The sequence below is a fragment of the Aulonocara stuartgranti genome, assembly GCF_965226115.1.
Source record: "Aulonocara stuartgranti genome assembly, chromosome: 11".
Taxonomy (NCBI): Eukaryota; Metazoa; Chordata; class Actinopteri; order Cichliformes; family Cichlidae; genus Aulonocara; species Aulonocara stuartgranti.
Genome location: NC_138947.1, coordinates 1,110,001 through 1,112,500, shown reverse-complemented (window position 1 = coordinate 1,112,500; position 2,500 = coordinate 1,110,001). Strand labels below are relative to the sequence as shown.

Below are 2,500 nucleotides of genomic sequence, written 5' to 3'. Positions count from 1 at the left end.
GAAGGAGTTCCCAGAGATGCTGAGCTCTTGTTGGCCCTTTGCCATCACTCAGCGATCAGATTTGGACTCATCAGACCAAAGCACAGATGTCCACTGGTTTAATGTCCATTCTTTGTATTTCTTGGTCCAAACAAATCTTTAGTCGTGGTTTCTCAGCAGCTATTTGACCATAAAGGCCTGATTCACACAGTCTCCTCTGAACTTGTAGAGATTTGTCTGCTACTGGAGCTCTGTGTGGCATCTATCTGGGCTCTAATCTGAGGCTGGTGGCTCGGATGAGTTTACCCTCAGCAGCAGAGGAGACTCTGGGGCTTCCTGTCCTGGGGCGTCCAAAGTTCAAAGTTTTTTATTCAAAATATTTAATTGAATATTTTATGGATATAGTTTACACAGACAAAAAGAAGACTGAAAACACAAACTGTTTATATCTGTGAAGGTTCTCAGTCATCCAGGTCATCGTAGTCAAAGGAGCTACCTTGCCTTCAAGACTTTGAAAAGGACAAAATCATTGACCGCCTTACATATCACCGCCTTTACCCAGGGGATGCCATACCCTGCATCTATGGACTTCCTAAGATCCACAAGGAAGCTGTCCCACTCAGACCCATAGTCAGTAGCATAAACTCAGCCACTTATAACATTGCTAAACACCTTGCTACCATCCTTGCTCCTCTCGTGGGGAACACACCACACCACATCAAGAACTCCACCGACTTCACCGACAAGGTCCAGAAACTTACCCTGGATCCAGATGAAACCATGGTGTCCTTTGATGTAGTCTCTCTCTTCACTTGCATACCCACCACGGAGGCCGTGGAGACTGTCAGAAAACGACTACAAGAAGACAGCTCCTTGGAGGACAGGACCAACTTCACACCCGATCAGATCTGCACACTGTTAGACCTCTGCCTCACCACTACATATTTCAAGTACAACGAGGGTTTCTACAGACAAAAACATGGCTGTGCCATGGGCTCCCCCGTGTCACTTATTGTAGCCAACCTTTACATGGAGGAAGTGGAAAGGAAGGCTCTTGGCTCTTTCAAAGGAAGAGTACCCAGCCACTGGTACAGATATGTGGACGACACCTGGGTCAAAATCAAGACACAAGAAGTGGAATCCTTCACTGCGCACATTAACGCTGTGGATAAAAACATCAAGTTCACCAGGGAAGACACAAAGGACAACTGTTTGCCTTTCCTGGACTGCGCTGTGCACATTGAAGAGAACGGCAACCTCAACATCGAAGTTTACCGGAAGCCCACACACACGGACCAGTACCTCCTCTTTGACTCCCATCACCCTTTGGCACACAAACTTGGAGTAATCAGGACCCTACACCACCGGGCAGAACATGTTCCCTCTAAGCCTGAAGGGGAAAAGAAGGAACACACACATGTAAAGGAAGCACTCAAAACGTGCGGCTATCCTAAATGGGCGTTCTTAAAGTCAGCAAAGAGGCACAGAAAAGAAGACCAGACACCAGCGAGGGAGGATAAGAAGGACAGACGCAACAACATTGTCATCCCCTATGTAGCCGGTGTATCAGAGAAACTCAGGAGAGTTTTCTCCAAGCACAACATCCCAGTGTATTTCAGACCCAGCAACACGCTCAGACAGAAACTGGTTCACCCGAAAGACAAAACTCCAAAACACAAACTTAACAATGTGGTGTATGCTGTACAGTGCAGCGAGGAATGCTCAGACCTCTACATCGGAGAGACCAAACAGCCACTTCACAAGCACATGGCACAACACAGAAGAGCCACCTCCACAGGACAAGACTCAGCAGTCCATCTGCATCTTAAGGTCAAAGGTCACTCTTTCGAGGATGCCAATGTTTCACATTTTTTCTCGGATGGTGAAACGTCTTCAAGCAACTTAAAGAAGTCCACACGCTTTTCTTTCCAAGCTCCTTAGACTGCGCTGTGATAAGTGAATATGTTTCTGCTTCACACAGCTTGTTCACACGGTACGTACGTCTCCTCTTAGTGAGAACAAACATGGTGAGCACAGTGCAAAGACTTTGTCCACAGATGCCGACTGACTGAGATCATCGGGACAAGAGTAACATATTTGCACCTTTTTATCTGAAACTGTTGTTTTGGACGGATGTCTCCAACTGCTTGTAGGATTTTACTGAGTAACAGAAGTCATTTGTAACTAGAACGTTCCTGCGATTAATCAGGCGATGGAGGCGAGTTTGGCTTAACAGCGGCTGATAAACTCCAATGTTTCATCTGAGATTTAGAAAAAGAAAGCACAAGTGTCACTGAAGAGACGAAGCATCATAAACCATGTTTTAGTGATAAAAAGTGAGGAGTGTCTCTGACATGATCAGTGTGGAGTGGATCTGAGTGAGAAAGTGAGGGATGGTACACACACCTTGGCTAGGAACTTCTTAATCAAAAGTTAGACCCGCCCTTAATCACACCCTTTCTATCAATCTTTCATTAAAGGTCATCATCCCCTTTTTAAACTCTTCTAAGCACATGATGTG

General features: G+C 45.8%; 1 protein-coding gene across 5 annotated transcripts in view; it reads left to right on the top strand.

The window, feature by feature from the left end:
* The window catches only part of LOC309716945 (collagen alpha-6(VI) chain-like), an 83,776-nt gene that overhangs the window by 13,778 nt on the left and 67,498 nt on the right, over window positions 1-2,500 (top strand). The window lies entirely within an intron of this gene.